The sequence below is a fragment of the Hyperolius riggenbachi genome, chromosome 8, assembly GCF_040937935.1.
Source record: "Hyperolius riggenbachi isolate aHypRig1 chromosome 8, aHypRig1.pri, whole genome shotgun sequence".
In the NCBI taxonomy this organism is placed as follows: domain Eukaryota; kingdom Metazoa; phylum Chordata; class Amphibia; order Anura; family Hyperoliidae; genus Hyperolius; species Hyperolius riggenbachi.
This window is the reverse complement of record NC_090653.1, coordinates 140,498,384-140,523,220: the sequence shown is the minus strand read 5'-3', so window position 1 is coordinate 140,523,220 and position 24,837 is coordinate 140,498,384. Positions and strand designations below refer to the sequence as shown.

At 40.1% G+C, this 24,837-nt stretch overlaps 1 long non-coding RNA gene across 1 annotated transcript in view; it reads left to right on the top strand.

Moving 5' to 3' along the window:
- LOC137528333 (uncharacterized) overlaps window positions 1-23,789 on the top strand; it is a 147,662-nt gene extending 123,873 nt beyond the window's left edge. The window contains exon 3 of the long non-coding RNA XR_011023366.1: window positions 23,676-23,789. This is a non-coding gene — a long non-coding RNA (uncharacterized lncRNA). The remainder of the gene's footprint in view (window positions 1-23,675) is intronic.
- Window positions 23,790-24,837: the final 1,048 nt, after the last annotated feature.

Below are 24,837 nucleotides of genomic sequence, written 5' to 3'. Positions count from 1 at the left end.
TGGAACAAAATCATACATGATTCCAATTTTTTTTTTACAAATAAATAACTGCAAAGTGGTGTGTGCATAATTATTCACCCCCTTTGATCTGAGTGCAGTCAGTTGCCTATAGACATTGCCTGATGAGTGCTAATGACTAAATAGAGTGCACCTGTGTGGGCCTCCGAGGTTGTCTAAGAGAATATTGGGAGCAACAACACCGTGAAGTCCAAAGAACACACGACAGGTCAGGGATCAAGTTATTGAGAAATTTAAAGCAGGCTTAGGCTACAAAAAGATTTCCAAAGCCTTGAACATCCCACGGAGCACTGTTCAAGTGATCATTCAGAAATGGAAGGCGTATGGCACAACTGTAAACCTACCAAGACAAGGCCATCCACCTAAACTCACAGGCCGAACAAGGAGAGCGCTGATCAGAAATGCAGTCAAGAGGCCCATGGTGACTCTGGACGAGCTGCAGAGATCTACAGCTCAGGTGGGAGACTCTGTCCATAGAACAACTATTAGTCATGCACTGTACAAAGTTGGTCTTTATGGAAGAGTGGCAAGAAGAAAGGCATTGTTAACAGAAAGCATAAGAAGTCCCGTTTGCAGTTTGCCACAAGCTATGTGGGGGACACAGCAACCATGTGGAAGAAGGTGCTCTGGTCAGATGAGACCAAAATGGAACTTTTTGGCCAAAATGCAAAACGCTATGTGTGGCGGAAAACTAACAGTGCACATCACTCTGAAAACACCATCCCCACTGTCAAATATGGTGGTAGCAGCATCATGCTCGGGGGATGCATCTCTTCAGCAGGGACAGGGAAGCTGGTCAGAGTTGATGGGAAGATGAATGGAACCAAATACAGGGCAAACTTGGAAGAAAACCTCTTGGAGACTGCAAAAGACTTGACTGGGGTGAAGGTTCACCTTCCAGCAGGACAATGACCCTAAACCTAAAGCCAGGGCAACAATGGAATGGTATAAAACAAAACATATCTATGTGTTAGAATGGCCCAGTCAAAGTCCAGATCTAAATCCAATCGAGAATCTGTGGCAAGATATGAAAACTGCTGTTCACAAACGCTGTCCATCTAATCTGACTGAGCTGGAGCTGTTTTGCAAAGAAGAATGGGCAAAGATTTCAGTCTCTAGATGTGCAAAGCTGGTAGAGACATACCCTAAAAGACTGGCAGCTGTAATTGCAGCAAAAGGTTGTTCTATAAAGTATTGACTCAGGGGGCCGAATAATTATGCACACCCCACTTTGCAGTTATTTATTTGAAATTTTTTTTTGGAATGATGTATGTTTTCCGATCCACTTCTCACATGTACACCACTTTGTATTGGTCTTTCACGTGGTATTCCAATAAAATGGATGCATGTTTGTGGCAGTAATGTGACAAAATGTGGAAAACTTCAAGGGGCCGAATACTTTTGCAACCCACTGTGTGTGTATATATATATATATATATATATATGTGTGTGTATATATATATATGTATGTGTATGTATATATATGTATATATGTATGTATGTATATATATATATATATATATATATATATATGTGTGTGTATATATATATATATATATATATATATATATATATATATATATATTTATATTAATTTTTTTCTCCCCAGTGCACATATAACGTTAATATAATGTATGGGGGCTTTGCAATTAACTGCAAAAATAGGCCCCTAGACTTCAATGTACACATTTAAAAAGTGGTTGATTTTAACTGTAATTTCACAAATTGTATGCTAATCAAAAATTAGCTGTTGCAGGGTTAAACTGAAATGGGGTTTCTGATGTATCTGTTTGTTACAAGCTAATATTTGTTTTTATGACCACGTCTTTTTTTCATGCATTATATAATTAAGTTGTGTGAACAACTGAATCAATTCAATTCGGCTTTTACATAAATTCAAAAATGGCTTCTACATAAATGAAATTACATAGTCATGTACAGAAACCCCAAATATATTTTTTGAGAATTGTGTGCATCTACACTTATTAGTATTAACAATATACCTTCAGTCCCATTGATAACATGCCAGAAACTTTTCCAAATATATACCTTTTTTTAAAAAGGGTACTGCGATTTCATCTAGCCTTTCTTAAGACGGGATTTAAAAAAAATGAAGCTGTAAAATAACAAAACCAAAGAGAATGCTTGGTTTACCATTGTGTAGCATGGCTTGTTTAATTTTACAGTATATGTATATAAACCATCTCGATACATTTGCATATTAACAACAGAGGTTATGCATGTATATTTAACTATTGCCAATTAGGGTATTGTTTACTAAATAAATTGCCTGTTACTGCTGGAAAAACAAAGATGTTTAACTAAGCTAATGCAAAATATTGTGATTTAACAAACTAGGCCCAATATACCAAACTACTAATTTGTGCTTGTCTGCCTCCACACTGTTCAGCAATTAACACTAGAAAAAGTCTAGGAAATGTTTAATATGAAATGCATTTTCATGATTAATGAATGGAGATGCTTTCAGATTTGTAGGCAAAATGCTGCCACAATAAAATCACTGTTAATGAAGTGATGCCATGTATTAAATACAGGACCTGGTATTTTTCCAAAGCTTGTCTTTTTGCAGAAATATTTCATATATAATTACACACAGAAGAACAAATGAGACCTTTGAAGTTTAAGATGAGTAGCATTCCTGTATAAACACAAAGACAATTCACAAAAATACTAATATACGCAATATTTTTAAACTGACTACTATAAGTAAAAATATTACTGCCAAAAAAGCAATGTTTGTTCTACTTTATATAATACACATGGAAAGCAAGATGAGGAACTGATTAAAACAAACAAATCCTTAAGTCTATTTTTAGCTTGATTCAATAATATAATTTGCATTACTTCTTTAGTGAGACAAACCTTTTTTAATAGAGCTTTATTAATATACAGTGTAGATAAGCAGAGTTTGCATATTTAGTGTTAAGGGTACGAGTTAAACTTTTCTTGGCATACAAATTCATGAAAATGACATGCAAAATAATTCCAAGAATTGTAACCCCTGAGGAAAGGTTTATTTTTTACTTACTGTATTTTTTTTTCTGAAAAAAAAATAGAATATTGCTCCCTAAGAATTTAGTCCCTCATTTCAAGGATGTGTGTATGAGTTAGAATAAAAGAGGCCAAACATTTCTGTTTTGCTTCTCTTTTTCCTTCCAAATTTTTGCCGCAATTCAAAATACACCCCTAAGTGCTCACTCACGAGCTGCTCTATTGTCTGGAACCTCCTTCCCTCACGTTATTAAAGAGAACCCGAGGTGGGATTTAATTATGTTACTGGGGCACAGAGGCTGGTTGTGCACACTAAGACCAGCCTCCGTTGCCCCATGGTGTGCCTCCATGTCCCCCCTGCGCGCCGCTATAACCCCGCAGTGCTGTCGAGACGCAGCGTGCCGCCAGCACAATGTTTACCTAAGCGCTGTCTGTCAGCGCCGCTCCCCCGGCTCCTCCACATCGCCGCTACCCGCCCGTGTCCCTTCCCTCCCGCTGATAGGAGGGAAGTGACGCGGGCAGGTAGCGCAGATGCGGAGGAGGCGGGGGAGCGGCGCTGACTGACAGCGCATAGGTAAACATTGTGCTGGCGACGCGCTGCGTGTTGCCAGCACTGCGGGGGGTATAGCGGCGCGCAGGGGGGACATGGAGGCACACCATGGGGCAACGGAGGCTGGTCTTAGTGTGCACAACCAGCCTCTGTGCCCCAGTAACATAATTAAATCCCACCTCGGGTTCTCTTTAAAGATGAGCTGTCAGCCATACCATCCCAGAAAAAACCCCACACACATAAATAGATAAATACTTGCTCTACTTACATAACATATGTATTGCACTGTCCATGTTTTGAGTTTAGTGACTTTTGTATAGTAAAAAAAGAAAATTCTTCTTAGGATTCTCCATTTAACTGTGTCTATCTTGAAGCCAATCCTGATGTAATTTCCTCCCTTACTCTCCTCCGCCTGATTGTGTATGCATTGCCCATTCTCCTCCTAGTCTTCAGACACTCCCACCCAGCTCTGCAATAGAAAGTGCACTGTCTCAGCATGAGACATATTGGCCAATCAGAAAGGAACAGAGGTTGGGAGGGGAAAACAAGAGAGAAAGAGGCTTCAACCTATCAGGCTGCATTAGTTAAGTCTGAAGGGAAAGTAAAGAAGCAAAAAAAGAAAATCTAACATGCCCTGCAACTTGTACCAAATGTACCAAATAAGAGATAGAGAAACTGGGGAATATTTTTTGTTGGATAAGAAAAGTATTTTAACTTTTGGATTGTTTGGTTAACATCCTTATTACTTGTTTACCAGATAAAAATAAATAATTGATTTTTAATTTTATGCTCGACAGTTAAACTTTAAAGTCTATACCTACTTTATACATATCTAATTTTTAACCATCTCTACTTTCTTCTCCACTGACTTACACTGAGGAGTTTTCCCTCTTCCCCTACCCGTTATAGGCATGTGGTCTATCAAACTTTGAGTTAGGATTTTAAACTGGAGCTTCAACCAAATATCTTCTTTATCTTACCCGACTCTTATATATCACAGTTCCTAAAAGGGGCCAGTAAACACTATTCCATGGACCACAACAGGAGTAGTGCAGATTAAATTCAGAAAATAATGATACAGCTCAGCCTAGATCAGCATACAGGAATCAAGTCTAAAGAAAGCTGATTAGACAAAAGCTTACTCTTGTTCTTTTTAAGTTAGCCAATAAATTGTATTATCAGAACCTACTGCTGTAGCTATAATCTGAAATTGTCGTTATATGATGCCATCCATGAATACAAGATTCAATCCATGCCAAGCTGTCCCAGCTAAATAAATCTAGGGCCTGTCTTCAACACAGGTATATCTAAAAATCATGGACACTACCCAGTATTAGTGTACTGTTCGTTTTGACATGCTCATGTAATACAGTTAAAACATTCAAATGTGTTTTTTTTTCCTTGCATCCAAAGCAACAGCACATTAAATAGCACTTTCTAAAATCCCTGTCTCCCTAAAATGTAATTGGGTTTCTGTTTTGCAAAAATCTGACAGAAAGATGTAAGTCAAGGTTTCCCTTTCAGTGGCCATTTTACCTATACCCAATATACTATACAAAAGGTTTTTTTTTGTTTTGTTTTATATTTGCTCACATGACTATCCAAAAAGATGCAAGAAAAAAATAAAATAAATAAAAACGGCTCAATCAATAAATTGCTGTCTGGTATAAATCTTCATTTATTTTATAGCAGAATATACAGCAGACTCTGGCACAACGTTTTGTGATGGTTAGCTATAAATGTTGCTATAAAATAATTGCAGATTGATACCATATGGCAATTCATTGGTTGAGCTCTGGGTCTTTTTGCATCTTTCTGGATTGTTTGGGCTCCTTACTACATTGTGAAACGCCTGCTGCATTATCTACATTTGAACACATGACTATAGCTTGTTGAATCTCTCATTAAAATGGACCAAAACCAAACATTCTTTTAATTCAAAATATTTAATTGCACCACTCTGACACATACAAAGATACTAAAACCTATGAGCATTTCAGTGCATGCTTTTCACCCTACTCTTTTCATAACTAGGGTTATACAGGTGGCAGCCATTAGCAATTCCTCCATTGCCGTACACCACCTACTCTACCAGTTTGCCAGATTCTGTCCTGGCAATATGAAAGGACGGGAGGGGTTCCTTCAATAAATGTAAAATATTTTATATTTGTTATCAGCAGCTGAAAAAAGGCTGCTATTTATTATTATAATTTATAAAATAGATTTTATTTCTGAAACCTTGTATTTTTAATTTGGGTCCACTTTAAAGACTTTCTTTTTGGGTTGATCTTGTAAATACAGTGGTGTGAAAAACTATTTGCCCCCTTCCTGATTTATTATTCTTTTGCATGTTTGTCACACTTAAATGTTTCTGCTCATCAAAAACCTTTAAACATTAGTTAAAGATAACATAATTGAACACAAAATGCAGTTTTAAATAATGGTTTTTATTATTTAGTGAGAAAAAAAACTTAAAACCTACATGGCCCTGTGTGAAAAAGAAATTGCCCCCTGAACCTAATAACTGGTTGCGCCACCCTTAGCAGCAATAACTGCAATCAAGCGTTTGTGATAACTTGCAACAAGTCTTTTACAGCGCTCTGGAGGAATTTTGGCCCACTTATCTTTGCAGAATTGTTGTAATTCAGCTTTATTTGAGGGTTTTCTAGCATGAACTGCCCTTTTAAGGTCATGCCACAACATCTCAATAGGATTCAGGTCAGGGCTTTGACTAGGCCACTCCAAAGTCTTCATTTTGTTTTTCTTCAGCCATTCAGAGGTGGATTTGCTGGTGTCTTTTGGGTCATTGTCCTGCTGCAGCACCCAAGATCGCTAGAGCTTGAGTTGACGAACAGATGGCTGAACATTCTCCTTCAGGATTTTTTGGTAGACAGTAGAGTTCATGGTTCCATCTATCACAGCAAGCCTTCCATTACCTGAAGCAGCAAAACAACCCCAGACCATCACACTACCACCACCATATTTTACTGTTGGTATGATGTTCTTTTGCTGAAATGCTGTGTTACTTCTACGACTGATTTAACAGGACACGCACCCTCCAAAAAGTTCAACTTTTGTCTCAGCGGTCCACAAGGTATTTTCCCACAAGTCTTGGCAATCATTGAGATGTTTTTTTAGCAAAATTGAGACGAGCCTTAATGTTCTTTTTGCTTAAAAGTGGTTTGCGCCTTGGATATCTGCCATGCAGGTCATTTTTGCCCAGTCTCTTTCTTATGGTGGAGTTGTGAACACTGACCTTATTTGAGGCAAGTGAGGCCTGCAGTTCTTTAGACGTTGTCCTGGGGTCTTTTGTGGCCTCTCGGATGAGTTTTCTCTGTGCTCTTGGGGTAATTTTGGTCGGCCAGCCACTCCTGGGAAGGTTCATCACTGTTCCATGTTTTTGCCATTTGTGGATAATGGCTCTCACTGTGGTTCGCTGGAGTCCCAAAGCTTTAGAAATGGCTTTATAACCTTTGCCAGACTGATAGATCTCAATTACAGTACTTTTGTTCTCATTTGTTCCTGAATTTCTTTGGATCTTGGCATGATGTCTAGCTTTTGAGGTGCTTTTGGTCTACTTCTCTGTGTCAGATAGCTCCTATTTAAGTGATTTCTTGATTGAAACAGGTGTGGCAGTAATCAGGCCTGGGGGTGACTACAGAAATTGAACTCAGGTGTGATAAACCACAGTTAAGTTATTTTTTAACAAGGGGGGCAATCACTTTTTCACACAGGGCCATGTAGGTTTTGAGTTTTTTTCTTCACTAAATAATAAAAACCATCATTTAAAACTGCATTTTGTGTTCAATTATGTTATCTTTGACTAACAGTTAACGGTTTTTGATGAGCAGAAACATTTCAGTGTGACAAACATGCAAAAGAATAAGAAATCAGGAAGGGGGCAAATAGTTTTTCACACCACTGTATAGAAAGTGTTCACTGAGCACTAAGAGATTCAATACCTAAAATTTACATTCTGTATATACCTTAGTATGCATGACAAAACTATTGTTATTTTTCTCTTCATAATAATCATCAAACTTAATTAGAAACAATTATTTCCATATCACAAAACTCCGAAAACAAATATATAAAGTAAGTAAAAATAGAGCCATGTACATTGTGTCTGAGCTGTTTATTTTTTATTTGTTAACATGGACCAGTTGATGCCTAATATTTATATCTTTTAGATTCAGGCCTCGTTCCCATTGCATTCCGATAGCGTGTCCATTTGCGTTGGGTGCTTTTTGACTAGTTTTTTTTCCCGATTTGTGGCAATTTCTGTGCGCTGGGCGTTTTTGGTAAGCGATTTTCCCGAGCAGTTTTTTAAGTCCCTCCCTGACGCAAGTCAGGAAGTGAACTCTTTGATCCGGAAAATAATAAATACAATGTATTTATTCTTAAAAACGCGAACGCAATTGCTGAACAAAGCAATTTTGTGAGCATTTTGCATTTTCCTATATCTTCCACTGAGGCGGAATCGCCTCAAAAATGGCCCATGCACCGCTTATCTGAGCGGATCAGAAATAAACCGCTCAGATGTGAACTTTGTCATAGAGAATCATTGCATAAGTGCTTTCAGGGAGATTTTGAAAATCGCTATCGCTTAAAAATTCTCAAAAACGCCCCTAGTGTGAACAAGCCCTGAGGGTTTATCTGATAAGGCAAACAACAATATGCAGAATTGTAGCTAACATAATTCTCTTATTGTATAAGGCTATGATATTCTGCTAACTTCTTACTTTACTAGTAAAAAAAAACCTCCTGCACATTTTACCACTAGCATTAGGTCAATGGGCGTGCGGCCTGTGCTGGACCGAGACCTCGTTTGCACAAGGAACCCCTCTCCTGAAACCCATGCATGGCCTCAACCCACACGTTCGGCTGCAACCCTTGCATGCATCTAGCCATGACTGCTGCCCTAAGTTTGCCCGTGTGCCGCGTATGTGCGTCAGGCACAATGGGAGCAAGGGCACAGGGAACACAGGTGGTAGCAGGGTTATGAAAAGGGGGGGGGGGTTGTGCATCCCTAAAACATGCTGCAATTGACTGGTTAATCGTTTAGGCAAGCACCACCTCTATTAGGCTGAAAATGCATGCCCTGCGTCCAAATCAAATGCTACATTTATTATACTATGGAGAAACTTCGTCTTCCACTATAGTTTGCATGCAAAGTATAATATACACGACACTTGCGCCACGGTGAGGCAGACCTCCGGGCAAGTGGCCTTACCTAAATTAAAAACAACATATGTATAACCTTGGGAGCAGCTAAGCAAAAATATGTAACTTGCATTTTAATGTATATCGAGAAGAGGGCCAGCGCATACCACAAAGGCTGCATCTGAAATGACCAACAGCTAACATGTGCAGCAACTCTAATAAGCTATCTGCACACTTTGTATTCAATTCAGATGCAAATCATATGCATAACTACTATTACTTACCATGCAAACTGAAAACTCAGGAATACGGGCTGGGAGCAGCTAACCTGGTAGTTACATACAAGAAAAATTATGAAAGGGGGGGGGGGGGGGGTTGCGCATCCCTAAAAACATGCTGCAATTGACTGGTTAATCACTCAGGCATGCACCACCTCTGTTAGGCTGAAAATGTAGGTGGTAGCAGGGACAGGGGAACTCAAAGGAGATTTTTACTATTGAAAGCAAGAAGCAATGCATGATGTAAACTAGAGAGGAAAAACAGTAATTGTACTTCATTAAACTGACATTGAACTTATGAAACCTGAACAGGTTTTTTGTGAACAACTATTGTTCCTCTTAGCACTCTTACCAAGGAAAATATCAAACCACTGACCACAGGGGATATTTGAAAACTGTAATTCTTGCCTCACATCTCTTTCTACTAAACTAGATACATAAGTAATAAATGTACATCTCAAATCACTGCCTGTAGAAATAACAAGGAGCTTAAATTCATATCTGCAAACTGCTGAGTGAAATATATAATCTCTTTGTTCATCTCATGTCAGATTCTTAGATTAAGGATTTGGAAAGGGAATAGGACTCAGCAAGTTTACAACAAGCAATTGGTGCACAAAAATAGATTCAGTTTATGTCCTGGAAGAAAAACGAGTTACTTACCATATCTGATTCCTTGGATCTGTGAATGTGGCCACATCTCTACACAAAGATATTTGCAATGCATTTCCCCTCGGATTCCCTTAAAAAAAAGAATACTCTCATTTTGAAAATTGGATACGGAGGCAATGTTCACATAGCAGAAAGTTCTTTTCTCTCTAGAATTGGGATGCAAATGTGTTATTCTTGAATTATTCACTTTCAGAAAACCTTGAGAAAGGATGGAGTATTCTTCTTAATCAACATTATAAGGGATAGCAGAGCTTTAGGTTGCTCTTTTGAGTAACAAAAATAAAGTTGTACTGTCCACTGTTATGTCATTTTAAAGAAAGCCTGAAGTGAAGTATAGATAATAAATCGTACATTGGCAGCAAAGAAAAGAGTCTAATATTTGTATTTTCAGTTACATTGCTTTTTTATACCATTGCACTATTCTATCATATTTGCATTTAGGAAAATACACTCTGTCTTTTAACCACTTAAGGGCCGCGGTGTTAAACCTTGCTAAATACCAGGCCATTTTTCACTGAATAGGCCACTGCAGGTTTAAGGCCTCGCCATGTCAGCATAAAAGCGATCCCCCCCCTCCCCTTCTGACCCCCAACAGAGCTCTCTGTTGGTGGGCAGTGATCGTGCCCCCAATGTTTATTTTTTAAAATAAATATTTATATTCTTATTTTTTAAATACATTTTACCTTTTTCTTTATATTTTTTTCAGACCGCTCTCCCTCCAGCCAATCACCGTGATCAGCTGACATAGGCATCAGCCTATGACAGCCGATCACTCCTGTCTCCCCCAGGGGGACAGCCATGTCACATGAAGGTCCCACTCCCCAGTACAGTGCTACCTTAGATCGCAGCGCTGTCCCAAGTAAATAGACAGTGATTTTGCCATCTAACAGTCTCCGAGAGGCCGCTGGAAGACTGATGGCGGAGCTCCATCCTTCCAGCGGGGATGCACCCGCATCAGCACGTGCAATCCCCACCCCTAGCCATTCACGCCGATTGGCGTGGAGTGATCCTGGGGCTGCTGCTGCATTCATGCCAGTTGGTCAGAAAGAGGTTAAACTACAAAACAAAGCAGAAATAATGGCTTTTGAACTTGCAGTAAAACCTTATCTAAAGCTGACTCTCACTGTTTCTTGGCTATTTAAGATAAAAGGACTGTATCCCAAATCCAGTGGGTCAAATAACTTAGAGAAACTCCTTTGCATGAAGTTTTTGAACTCTTCCTGTACCGGGAAACAACATGAGACTTTTTTTCTTTGCTACTAATGTTCTATTTCTTAGCTGTACTACACATACAATTCATTTCTAATAAGATTACTTTCACTTAAGGTTTGCTTTAAAATGCAATTCCACCTAACACATTTACACAGGTAGAATTCCGTCAAATGTTTATGAAGCTCATTAAAGTGGATTTTACCCCACTACTCACACTGTTTCTGTTTTCATTTTGGACAGTAAGGTTGAATATGTGCATCCTTACTGCCTTCAGCCTACTGTTGCCCCATTTTTTTAGTTCCTTAGCTGTGGGTGGGACCCAGTGGATCTGATCAGGTCTGGAACTGCAGTAGAATTTTGTGCCATGTGCGTTTTTGCAGTTTTTCCTGCATTTGCAATGGAAAAGAATTGTATAATTTTATTTCAAATGCATAGGGAATAAAATAATTACTTAAATCACCTCCAAAACGCCTAATTTTGTAGTGAAAAGAAATCTAGATGATTAAGGTGTGATAAGTAAAGATTACGTTATTGGCAAATGAATGGGAGATGCTCTGAAATGTGAAAATTGCTTGCATCCATAAGGTGAAAACAACCCACAGATTGAAGTGGTTAAAGGACAACTTAGAGAGGGATGTGGAGGCTGGCATTTTTTTAAACAATACCAGTTGCCTGGCAGACCTAATGATTTATTTGATTGCAGTGGTGTCTGAACCTGATCTGCATGTTTATACAGGGTCTATGGCTTAAAAGTATACTAGGCAGAGGATCAGCAGAATAGCTAGGAAATTAGCATTTTTGAAAAGCAAATATGTGGATCTACATGTTCTTTTATACCTTTAGGCAGTGTTTATTTAAATATTTTGAGGAAGGTATTTCTTTAATGTTTTCCAGTAATGTGCGTGTTTATGAAATTCCCAGACACAGACCTCCAGTGGCAAGTTAGATCCCAGTGATAGACTCCTGGTGACATACCAGAGACCCTGATAAATATTAGGCCACCTTTGACAGTCCAGACCTCTAGTATCAAATTAGACCCACAATGACAGATCAGATCACTTCAAACTTCAAAGACAGATTTGACCCTCAGTTGTAGAACACCCATATAAGATCAGTAACCAGTGAAGGAATCTTAGCAACAAATCAAGCCTCAGCAACAGTTACCCAGAATAAACCTGGGAAAGATGGAGGAGATGCTTGTGATCCCAGTTTCAGACATGACCCCAGCTACAGGACTAAGCTCCTGCAATGGATCAGACCAGTGAAAAATCAAACCCCTGTGACAGACCTACCCCTGTAAAATATTAGTTACCTGCAACAAATCAGCCCAAAGTATCAATCCCTGGCAATAGATCATACCCCACTGAAAGACCATCGCGTCAGACCCCCGGTGCAGTGATGAGCGAAAATGCCAATATTCTTTCTTCCTTATTCTCGTGAAAATAAGTAAAATATTTGCTTCAACAAGCAAAAATTTGCCCGGATATTTTAGCTATTTTTTAGCTATTTTTCCCCTAATCTTTGCCAACGTTTGTGGTTAATAGCAAAGCCCCCTTACAAGCTAGAAACACCAAAAAATTTGCAGGGTATCCTAGTGCATCTTTTGGAGCAAAAATTATTTTAAGATTCATGCTTATTTTCAGAGAAACAGGATAGATCCCTTAATTTGCTCATGGTGTCTATTTTGCCTGCTATGGCTATACACATCCAAGTCTGAGATGTACTTGATTTTTTTTTTTAAATGCATGGAATTTATCAAACTGATATTTAACTCTGCCCATCAAATTACGACATTCTACTGAGCCGCAAATGTAATTGCATCCGATATGGAGACATGGACAGAAAAATAAGTGAGTTTAATAAAACACATGCTTTGAATTAGTTTATTTACTGAACTGATTTCTTTCCTTTTATCTCTTTCATGCTTGGCTTCTTGTACAGTATGCACACAACATTGCACACATCCTGTAGATTGAAATAAAGCAAAAGGAAATATTTATAATAATCTTTCATACCTATTTCCATCTTAAATATTTTATGAACAATCTTTTCTCTGAGCAAAACAAATAAATATGAATACAAAACTATACAATAATAACAGGATTTTTTACCATCCAAAAAAAAAAAGAAAATGTAATCCACACTGCAGTAAATAACTGGAGCTCTCTAGAGGAGAAAATAACTGTTCTAAACATCCACAGTAAAGTGGCCCAGCACATAACAAAGACCCAGTAGTAAACTGTATAGGTCATTTTAGAAGATAAAAAAACAGTGGAGAACCTGCAAACACTGGACTCATTTTTTTAACCACTTAATGACAACCACACTTATAAGAACGTCCTGCTAGAGCTGCTTAACGGCTTCAGGACATTTTTATAAGTCAAACAGTGCTACTGTGCATGTGCGCACTCATGCGCGTGCGCGTGAGATTCGTGACACAAAAAAAAACACCATAGAAAAAATATACCTTTATTTCCAAATAATATTTTGTCACCATACTTTGTACTAGGGATATAATTAAAATGTTGTGACAACCAGGACAAATAGGCAGATACAATGTGTGGGTCTTATGTACAGTAGCAGTGTTTACATTAAAACTGTAGCGGATAAAATGGGAGAAAGTATATTTTTTCATGTTTTTCCTTGTTTTTCCCTTTAATATGCATAGAAATAAAGTAATTACTGAAAACAAATATCAACCCTAAAAAGCCTAATTGGTAGTGAAAAAAAAAACAAGATATAGATCATTTCACTGTGATTAGTAGTGAAAAAAACTTAACACTACTACTACCTCTAGCAACCCAGCTGCTCCACTTTGTGTCAGAGGAGTTATTCACACATGATGCAGTTAGTGATACGCTTGGGGTCATCCAGCCAACACGCCCTTCAACGCCTGCTGTTGCCACCACCCGAATGCCGACATTCCAAAGCTCACCAGTGTGGCATAATTTTTTGTTTGTGTGCCTCTGATACCATCAATACCATCTGCAACCTCTGCCAAAAGAAAATGAGTCATGGGAAGCCCAACACCCAACGAGGGACAATTGCTTTGCGAAGGCACTTGATTGCAAAACACAAACACCAGTGGTACGCATACATTAATAAAAGCAGCACACAAATCTAAACAGCCTTTGTGGCTGTTTGCAGCAGTGCGTTAAACAGTGAGTTTGGTCTATCAGTGTGAAGCAGTATAATACTTACACTACCTGATCAATGTATACGCACGCAAGATGTTTTCAAGTACTTTATGCCTCCAATTTAGGAATGCAATGTGATTTCTGCGCTTTAGGGATTATAACCCTGCTCTGCGTCAAATCCATAATTTTGGGCATGTATTCCACTCCACCATGCCCGCCTCCAGGTGTTAGACTCCTTGAAACATCTTTTCCATTACTTTTGTGTACAGAAACAGTGTTTGTAGTTTTTCAAGTTCGCCTGCCCATTGAAGTCTATTGTGGTTCGCCGTCCATGCTTTTGCGGAAGTTCGCGGTTTGCGAGCCTAAAATCTGAGATTCGGGCCATCTCTAGATTTCACATGCAGAGAAAAGCAAAGTGTAATGATTTACAAAAACACTCAATTTAAACATAAGAACTTGAGTGCATCAATGTACAATGTGCATCAGTGCAAGCATGATATTGTTCAACTTGAAGTGGCTGGGGGTGGGGTGCGTGGAGAGAGTTCAGAAAATAGGGATATAGCTAAAACATCAAAACTACTCACGTCCATAAGGGGGAAACAAGGTTTGGATGTGAAAATCAACATTTTGAGAGAAGTGGTATTTAGGTATGCTGAGGAGAGGTCCTCCTAAGAGAAGTTTATTAGATATATTAAAAATAACCAAGTATGGGGCAGCCCTGGCTGAATCCTTCTGTTAATACTTTTAGAAATTGAGCCTAAAGATTATATTCTAGTCAGGAGGCTTTATATATCTGATGAATATGTTTAAGAAAATAGCTTTAAAATCCTATTCACTTCATAACTTTATCTAGGCAAATTCAGTTCACATTATCAAAGACCATCTCCATATCAGGGCTAACATATACACTACATCTATCTTCTGTATATATGTCATCAGTGTCAATGGTTGTCTAATAATGGATGGTGCAGAGGTTCCCTGCACAATGCTGAATGTATTATGGACAATAGTTGTTTATCAGCCAGTATTGCAGATGAAGATCTGGATTATAGGTGCTGGAGTCACTTGGATCTTCCTCTTTTTTTCAGGAGGAATGTAATGTTTGCTTCCTGTCACATTGAAGGGGATTTCTTGCCAATTAATGTAGAGGTAAAAAAAATAATGTTAATTCTCTCTTGGTTGAAGATTTAGTAGAATACAAGGCATAACATTTTTATTGTGCTTTTCTCCTGGCGGACTCAAAGCACTTCAGAGTTGCAGCTGCTTACAGTGCTCTCCTCTGGTGACCATGAAGATTGGAGGGCCTTGCCCAAAGACTCCTTACTGTCGTATGTAGTTCATTGAGCCAGGATTCAAACTCTGGCCAAAGACTTGAACCCTACATTAAAGGCAACACCCTTAACCAGTACTCTATGCAGATAATTCTTTCAGTCCTTGAGCTTTGCATGTGAGAAGGTTTTCTTCTTTTTTGTGACTGAGTAGTTTAAAGTATGTAAGCCATCCAGTGAGGGTCAGGGAAGGTCTATATTGTTAAGACATACATACCCTCCTTCAGATTCATGAAACAGAGGCGAGTCAAGGTTTTTGTAATAAGAAGCAATGGTTATTTTCCTAGTTTGAAGTTAGTTAGGTCCATTATTCTTTACTTTTTTTCTGTTATCTACTTAGGATGTCGCTAATTGAAATCTATGCCCTGTTATGATGCTTATGGGTGTGGCCTGACATTCTAGTCATGCGGCATGGATGGCGGTTGCGGTGGGTATGTGTGGTGATTCGTTCTTAAGGGGGTAGAGACCGCTGGTACTTAACCATTTGCAGAAAATGTAGTGCATTAAAGCGTCATGTTCGCCTCTATTAACGGCAACATGACGCTTTAATGAGTTACATTGTAACGCTCCCGCTGCGCACGCACATTGGGTCCCGCGGTTCAGTGATTGGAGCAGGGAATCACATGTTCCCTGGGCCAATCAAGTGCCAGTAACAAGGCAGACCATTCTTACAAGCCAGTAACAATGATCTGCCTAAAGAGTGTCAGTAAACAAACTTGCTTTCTCCCTCCCAGCTCATCCATCACCTTAGACTGCTGTCAATCAGCATTCAGTTAACAGGAGCTGTGAGGGAGAAAGAGACTGTGATTGTGGTAGGATTTTTCTTTTTTGAAATAGAATTTCAACCCCATACTATTAATTAACCCCTTATTCTCCCCCTCCTTTGCCATTTACCCCTTTTCTGTTTTATTTTAGTACTTTTTAGTACTTTTCTCTACTTTTCTGTACTTTTTCACCCCTCTTCTACCCTTATTCTGATATTTCTATCTATACTTTTCTATTCTTTCTTCTTCATTTTCATTAAAAAAAACCCCAAAAAACAAACCTCTTTCTATTATTATCTGTCTGTCTATCAATCCCATCCATCCATCCATCCCATCCCATCCATCCCGTCCATCGATTGCATCTATCTATCTATCTATCTATCTATCTCTCTATCCCCTTTGCTTGCCATGGCACGGAGACTCTATTCTGTTGAGGAGGCAGTCGCCTTCCTCCAACAGAGCAGCAGCAGTGGGGACGATTTGGGGAGGGAATGGCACCCAACGAGCAGCTCTGAGTCAGATTCTGACAGTTCAGAGAGTGTTGGGCAGCCGTCTCACCGCTTCAGGAGGGATGATGATTCCACTGTCCAGGGCCCTTCAGATGCCACCGCAGGGGGCTCGGTGGGTAACACAGCTGCAGCTAGCAGCACAGGCCAGAGGGGAACCACTGTCCAGGGCCCTTCATATGTCACCGCAGGGAGCTCGGTGGGTAACACAGCTGCAGCTAGCAGCACAGGCCAGAGGGGAACCACTGTCCAGGGCCCTTCAGATGCCACCGCAGGGGGCTCGGTGGGTAACACAGCTGCAGTTAGCAGCAGAAGCTGGAGGGGAGCCAGGCAAAGGCAGGTACACCCACCGGTTCCGGACGACATAATTCAGGGCACCTGGTCAACCGCTAACCTTGTAGCACCCAACATCCCCGCCTTTTACAGGGGCAAGCGGAAAATCAGTGCCCACTGACAACTTCAGGCATGCTGATTTCTTCCAGCTCTTTGTGGGTGATGATTTGCTGCAGCACATTGTGGAGCAAACTAATTTGTTTGCACAGCAGTATATTGCCCAGAAGCCCAACTGTTATTTGGCTGAAAAATGGGAGCCCACCACCATACCTGAGCTAAAGGTTTTTCTGGCCCTAACACTACACATGGGCATAGTCTGACACACAGAAATGAGACTGTATTTATCTAAGGACTTAAAGCACAGCACACCCCTGTTTTCAGATTCAATGAGCAGATAGCGTTATGAGGCTCTTATGAAATGCCTGCACTTTGTTGATAATTCAGAAAATGTCCCCAGAGATGATCCTGCCTATGATAAGCTTTTTAAACTGAGGCCCATCCTTACCCACCTCAGTACAAAATTTAGTGAGGTGTACACCCCAGAGAGAGATGTTGCAGTGGATGAATCCCTCCTACCCATCCATGGCAGATTAGGGATAAAGCAATATGTCCCAAGTAAGGCTGCAAAGTATGGGGTGAGATTTTATAAGCTATGTGAGAGCAGCAGTGACTACACATATGCTTTTTTACTGTATGAGGGCAAAGATAGCCATTTACAGCCAGCTGGGTGCCCGCCGTACATGCCAACCAGTGGGAAAATTGTGGCAGAACTAGCCAACCCACTCCTCCACCAAGGCTATCATGTGTACGTGGATAATTTTTACACCAGCATTCCCCTTTTCAATTTTTTATATTCCGCAGAGACTGGTGCCTGTGGGACGGTGAGGCCAAACCGCATAGGCCCCCCACCACAGGTGGTTAATAAAAAAATAACTAAAGGGGAATCTTACAGTCTCAGAAGTGGTGAGCTCCTGCCTGTAAAATATAGTGACAAGAGAGACATCATGGACCTGACATCCATTCATAATGGAGAAATGGTTCCTGTCACAACCTCCAGAGAGCCGATCTAGAAGCCAGTGGCATTGGTCGACTACACAAGAAACATTGGTGCGGTGGATCTTGCAGATCAAATGCTCTCCTACTACTTTTTTTTTTTTTTTTTTAATAAGGCCTGGTGCAAAAAAGTGGGTTTTTTTTACCTCCTGAAAATGGCCATGCACAATGCTTTTGTGCTTTTTAAAAAGACAGGCTACGGTGACAGCTACCTCCCGTTTATGTGAGAAGTTTTAAGATCACTGATTAATGAAAGCATAAACATTATGGATCCCCCCCGAACCCAATTAAGAAGAAGCCATGGAAACGATCTGGGTGTGCACCAAGAACAAGAGGTGGAGTGACAGCAGATACTACTGCCCAAAGTGCCCCTCACAGCCGGGACTCTGTGTTGTCGGTTGCTTTGAGGGATATCATTCCCTCAGCAGCTATTAGATTTTATTTTATTTTTTTATTACCCTAAATTTTCACTGGACTTTAATATTTCCTCTCTACTTTTATTTACCATTTACTGTCCCTCAAAGATGCTCACTAGTTCACATTCCCACATTTTTTGGGGTGCGGGAGGAAACCCAGAAGTTTGGAGGAAGCCCAAGACTCCTACAACTTGCAAATAGTTTTTTCCCACTTGGACTTTCTGCTGCAAGGCAAGAGTGTTAGCCTCTGCAGACCACCCCCATCTTCTGACCACTGGCTTGCCTTGGCATATGACCTCTGGATTGTCTCCATCCTGCTAGACCTGCAATGGTGAGTTCCAAACAAAATATCTGAGTAGGTCGGGGTCTCTAGAATGATAACATTTGTGTCTTTTATTGAATGGTCTTACACTTCTGGGGCTTTGAGAAGAAAGAATTACATTGTTACATTTGGTAAAAATAGGGCCTAGAAAAATCCATTGGTGCTGTTCATGGTTAATAGTGTATTGTGTGGCCAAAAAGCTATCTGATAATGTATAGAGGGTATCATTTTAACCATGACAAGCAAGAGAAGAGAATTTGGGGTGTTTGAGAGATAATGCATATGTCATTTGAATTGTCTTTTCGTGCCAAAGTGAAAAAAAAAAACTGTAAAAAAATGCCATTTTCAAAGTTATAGTGCAATTTCAGCAAAACCACAGAAGTGCAAATGTTACAAAATATGTATTTCTGAGTAGGAATGGTTCTCTAGTTTTCAGAATGGTATCATTTATGACCTGTATCAAATGTTCTGAGACTCAAGGGGTTTTGCTAGGAAAGAATGACTGTATTGTTCCTGGTGTAAAAAATGGCCTTGAAAAATATATTGGCGCTGCTCATGATTAACAGTGTATTATGTGGCCAAAACGCTATCTGATGATGTGCATAGGGTATCATTTTAACTTTGACAAGCAAGAGAGGAGAATTTGGGGTGTTTGAGAGATTATGCATGTGTCATCTGATTTTTGTTTTTTGGCAAAGTAAATGAGAAGCAATAAAATTATTTCCATATATTCTGTACCAAAATAAAACACTTGAAAAAAAACACCAAAAGTGACAGAATTGAAAAGAGAATGCATAAATAGTTACCTTAGGGACTCAGCTTTTTAAATGTGTCTGCTATAAGGGGGTAATACTGTTATATTTGCAAATAAGAGCTTGAATTCATTAGTAGTATGCAATGAGAAAACAAAAAACACAACATAGAAAAAATACACCTTTATTTCCAAATAATATATTGTCACCATACTTTGTACTAGGGACATAATGTATATCTTGTGATAACCAGGACAAATAGGCAGATAAAATGTGTGGGTTTTATGTACAGTGTCAGTGTTTATTTTAAAACTATAGGGGATGAAATTGGAGAAATAGTGTATTTTTTCATTTTTTCCCTTGTTTTTCCCTTTGAAATACATAAAAAGAAAAGTTATTACTAAAAATAAATATCACCCCCAAAAAGCCTATTTAGTGGCAAAAAACAAGGTATTGATCAATTTGCTGTGATAAGTAGTGAAAAAAGTTATTGGCAAATGAAAGGGAGGAGCGCTGAAAGGTGAAAATTGCTCTGGTCCGTTAGGGTAAAAACCCTTGGGGGAGAACTGGTTAAGTGGTTAATAAATATGTTTGCCAGCCTTACTGCCTTGTTAATAAAATGTAGTTCATTTGTACATACAGTAAATTAAGTTATCCCATTCAGTGGACACAGTTCTGTTTGACTATAATCCCCTCCTGCCTTTTTTCCAGGCAATGTTAGCTAAATGCAATATGACTGGCATACAGCAGATACAGCATATGAAAGCTTAGCATCAGTTGTGTGTAAACTGTTTAAAGGAACCCTCAGGCTCACGATACAATACTATGTAAAAAAAAAAGGAGAAAGTGGGTAGGCACTCAGTATTAATGCGTGGATGATGGCAAAATGCAATGGAATGCTGCTATAGTACAACCCTCAGCAGTAGCTACGTGCTCTAGACAAGTGCAGTCCAAGAGTAAAAACAATGATGAAGAGAAAATAGTCTGGCACTGTAGCTTTAATCATGCATGGCAAGTGTACAAGTTTGATGATGAACAGCAATGTAACATCAATAAAGTTCAAGATGAACAAACCAATGCACTTATTGTGCTCCTGCCTCCTGCTGGGGTGAGGGAGATGTCTGTTGGTGCCAGTGGGTATACTATATAGCACAAACTGATCCAATTTCTGTTTATCAGCATGGATTTAAAACAGATAAGTGTACTGTAGTCTGACCAAAATGTTAATATGAAGTGGTGAATGCAAGTTTAGATTTTGGAAAAACAATAAACGTAGGACACTTGGACTATCCTTTTGACACTACAATTGCCTAGTGTAGAAGCTGAGGATACTGGGATGGGAAGAATATTCGTCTATACTGCTATAAGGACTGGGACCCACTGGGAGTGCTTTGGTAGCACCTGCGATTAGTATATCGCTATGACAGTGGATTAATACTATGGGTGGCCCCACTAGCAGCATTGTGATCGCAGACTAATCACAAAACTCTGCTTGCAGCATTTTGTAAGTGATCACATAAGTGGCTACAATAAGTGATTGCAGAACTACTGCAATTTTAGCAAATAGAATAGTGGGTGCTTTGTGATTCCACAAAGCGCTAGTAGTGGGTACCAGCCATAAGTGACATAAGTCATGGAATAATATTAATTGGGTAATAGTCAAAGTGGGGCAGTGTTAATTATTGAGTCTCACATGGGTCAGTATTGAGTCCAGTTCTCTTTAGTTTGTTTGACAGGGTAGTGACAACATACAACCGAAGGACCGTAACAACATGGCTATATGAGCAGACATAAGGCAGATGTAATTTGATGCTGATGAATGTATGAGCATGTATGTTAAATGTGCCATATAGCATAGCATCATATAAATTGGATACAACTGGGGACATCAGACTTGAAGACAGGGCTGAGATGAGGCAGAGGCAAGAAAGGCTCCAGCCTCAGGTGCAGTGTAGGAGGGGGCACACAACTCAATAAGCTATGATTCCCATGTTGTGTTTTAAGCAGAGAGCAGAAATAAAAAGGGATACATGGCAGTGGCTGCAAGCCAGATAACTAGAGATTAAGGTGTTTGGGGGGGGGCGCGCATTAGTCTAATAGCAATCAGTTTGTGATGGCCGGGGTGGGAGGGATGGAGGGGCTCAGCCTTGGGTGCTGGAGGACTTTGTCCTGGTTCTCTATGTCTCGATCTGTAAAAAGGATGAGATGCAAGGATAAGAGTAGATTTTTTTCATCTACTTCGAAAGTTGTAATAGTGATTAGAGGACAAGAGGCATATGGAGCATACCTATTATACAGCCGCCGGGAGATTTGGGCCCAAGGAAAAGCCAATACGGCTTACTCTGCTCCTGTACAAGTTTTGACGACATTATACAATACAATAACATTTGTAAATCGCTTTTCTCCCATAGGACTCAAAGCGCATAGTTGTGTCTCAGATCAATACAGGGTTGCAGGCTGGACTGTGTTACAGAGGAGATAGTCAGGTGTTCATAAATGTCAGACTGAAGAGGTGGGTTTTCAGTTTAGTCTTAAATTCTTCCAGGGATGGGGCTGTCCTGATTGCGTGTGGCAGGGAGTTCCAAAGTTTAGGGGCAGCATGACAGAAGGCTCTGTCTCCAAAGGTTTTGAGGTGGACTCTGGGGGTGTCCAATGTGTTCTATTCTTTTGATCTAAGATTGTGGGGGGTGTAATGCAGTTGCAGCAAGTCCATCAGGTATCCTGGGCCCAAATTGTGCAAGGATTTGAATGTCAGTAAGCCAATATTAAACAAAATTCTCAATTTTATCGGTAGCCAGTGGAGTGAACACAGGGTTGGTGTTATGTGGCAATAGTGGGGTTGGTTCCATGCCTATTTTCTTATCTATTTTTAAAAAGATGTTTACCTTTAGGGCCATATATGCATGCATATATATATATATGTATGTATGTTTTTATACAGGACTCCCCCTATGTAATAATGTTTACAGATAGATTCTTCTCTCTTTTTTATAGACATACACCTTTACATATAATCAATATGCATATACATATAATTAATTTGGTTACTCTTGCCCAAATTAGTGTCCACTATTATAACCAGATACCCCTCCCCCTTTTTTCATATATATAGGCCTCCAGGTGTCCTCTGGGGGATGGCCGCGGCTACCACTGATAAAAGAGGCTCCTGTCTAATGGCCGTTGCTATCTTCTCCCAAACAGGAAATCAAAGAGGCTCCGGGAAAATGGCCGCCGAAATCCCCTTTCCTGCGGCTACTTCTGCGTCCCATTATACACAAGCCGCTACGTGATATGCGGAACCCATGCGTTCCATCATACGCCACGTGACATACGTACTTCCGTGACGTCACGTCCAGTACCCACCACGTCCTTCCGGCCGCTCGCGCGGCTAGGTAAACAGCCAGCATACATTTAAACCTCTGCCTCGCTGGCGACCACACACAGGCGCCCAGGCTCATTGGCACAGTTCTAACCTTGAAGGTAAGGGACGATAGGATTACTTTTCTGGTTGTTCTCTACGTATTTTTCTGTAGTTGGTTTACTTATCTGGCCATACTTACAGATGTACCTAACCTAACCCCCTTTTTTGTCATCTTTTTTCTTGCATGTATTTTTTTGCATATGACTCTGCTATAACTTTGAGGTGGCTCTTGTGTACACACATATATGTAGGTAAATGATACCTTCCCTTATCTCCACCCACTACTATTTGGGTCCCTTAGAGAAAATATATGGGTGTGTAATTTGTGTCATTTCTCTGTATTTACTAAATAATTATAATTAGGGAGCCTCCTCTGTGGGCTGCTCATGTGTGGGTGTTGTGCGGACTGTCGGGGCTCCGTGCGGACACGTGTGCATATATTTGTTGTGTGTGTGCGCATTTGCCCGCGCGGGGCCCGGCAGGGTGCGTGGCACTTACGGGTGGTATCCCTTCCCTACAGGGGACCACCGAGACTACCGATTTAGACATGGGGAATATTGTGTGACTACCGTTTTAGACATGGGGAATACTATGTGTTTTTTAAAGTTCAATTGGGAATACGTTTTTTAAATATACATTACAATGTTTTACTTTAAGCTTATAAGTTTATAATTTAATTTATTTTGATTGGTACTGTATACAAGATCCTGAGCCTCTGTCAAATGTATATATTTTTAGGCACTTGAATTTGACCTGATGAAGCGGATTGTTTCAGCGAAACGCGTTGTCTGATGTGCATATTAAAATCTATCTACCTTTTTGAGAAACGTTCATTATTTGAAATCTGATTGGAATAAGGTAAGAAGCTCTTACCTAATTATAGTGATATTAGCTATACCTTGGGCGCCTCCTACCCTTATCTACCATTCATAGCGGGCTCCCGAAGAGGAGTCCGCTTAGTCTTGTACCTCAATTGAGTTAAAAGACTGTTTTTTGTTTTGGAGCTGCGACCATGAGATCTATCTTAAGGAAAAGGCCGAGTGAGGACGGTACTTCCTCACATGCGTTCAACAGTGGTTGCCTGATGTGCAACCCACATTTGTGAGTATATATATACTATCTCTCATAATAACCTAACCTAACCAGACGATACTGCACTATACTGGGCTCCCGGTGTTCCTGTGTCTTTTTTTCGCACCTAAGATTGCAGTAGTCCAACCTTGATGTGACGAAGGCATGAACTAAGGTTGGAAGATCCTCTGCAGGAATGAGGTGTTTAATCTTTGCAATATTCCTTAGGTGAAAGAAGGAATGTTTCACAACAGCTGGGATTTGATTCCTGAAGCTTAATTTTCCATCAATCAGTACTCCCAGGCTGTGCACACAGTCTGAGTTGTTCAGGTCCGAGCTCCCTATCCTTAGAGGTGTTGGTTGAGACTGGGGCTGCTTTGCTGTTGATCCCTGACCTTCAATAACAAGAACCTCAGTTTTGTCAGCATTAAGTTTTAGCCAGTTATTATTCATCCACTCCTGAAGCTCAGCTAAACATGCGTTTATTTGTAAAGTAGGGTTTGCGACGCCAGGTTTGAATGACAAATATAGCTGGGAGTCATCAGCATAGCAATGATATGTCAGGCCATGTTTGTGTATGATTTCTCCAAGTGGCAGCATGTATATGGTGAAAAGTAAAGGGTAAATATTGTGCCCTGGGGTACACCAAATTTTAGTGGTACAGGGTTGGAGAGGAAGGGCCCTAAAGCTACCCTTTGTGTTCTGCCAGCCAGGAAGGAGTTGAACCACCGGAGAACAATGCCATCTATGTCACAGTACTCTTGTAGTCTGTTAACCACTTCCCGACCGCCTAACGCACAGAGGCGGCCGGGAAGTGGACCCCGCAAGG